General features: G+C 41.1%; 1 non-coding gene across 1 annotated transcript; it reads right to left on the reverse strand.

Moving 5' to 3' along the window:
* Window positions 1-269: 269 nt before the first annotated feature.
* Window positions 270-341, reverse strand: Trnad-guc (transfer RNA aspartic acid (anticodon GUC)). The gene has a single exon. It is a non-coding gene; the product is annotated as a tRNA-Asp (tRNA).
* Window positions 342-667: the final 326 nt, after the last annotated feature.

Raw genomic sequence — 667 nt, forward strand, 5'->3', positions numbered from 1 at the left:
AAAACTTGAATACAGTTGTCAGGTCCAAAATGAATGATGGTTGTAGTAGTTGAGCTGGAATGAAGATACCTGCACTGAGCAGATTTGAATGGAGAGCAGTACCAAACCAGTGTTCGGGTTGAAGACAACACAAAATTGTGTTTCCAAACTGGAGCGCGCTATAAAGTAGTTCGTTATAGGTCTTCTGTAACAGGGAACATACAGTGAAACTGAAACTTTTTCTGAAGAATGAAAGCAGCTAGAAATTATTTTAATGTGTTAAAAAAATTCTCCCCGGCCGGGAATCGAACCCGGGTCTCCCGCGTGACAGGCGGGGATACTAACCACTATACTACCGAGGACTTCGTAGCTTGCGTATGTAATAAGCTAACACACGCATGACGTAATCGTTAAACGTGTTTTATCATTTCGACAGTGGATAGCGAAATAAGTGTTGTCTGCAAAATGTTGCCGACGTTGTTAAGTCTCTGTGGTAAGACAATCTTCAGTAACCACGCCACCTTGCGTGAGATAGCGCGCTGCTCTTTTTCATGCTTAATTGATAAATTTTCTTTCTGCTTAATGATGTGTAGCACTTTTTCCTCAGTCTTTTCCATAATGATTATGTGGAATCAGCTTACTGTCCTTGGATGGAAAAAATGCTGAAGGAAAGGACGTTTCATACATG

The sequence above is a fragment of the Schistocerca nitens genome, chromosome 10, assembly GCF_023898315.1.
Source record: "Schistocerca nitens isolate TAMUIC-IGC-003100 chromosome 10, iqSchNite1.1, whole genome shotgun sequence".
Taxonomy (NCBI): domain Eukaryota; kingdom Metazoa; phylum Arthropoda; class Insecta; order Orthoptera; family Acrididae; genus Schistocerca; species Schistocerca nitens.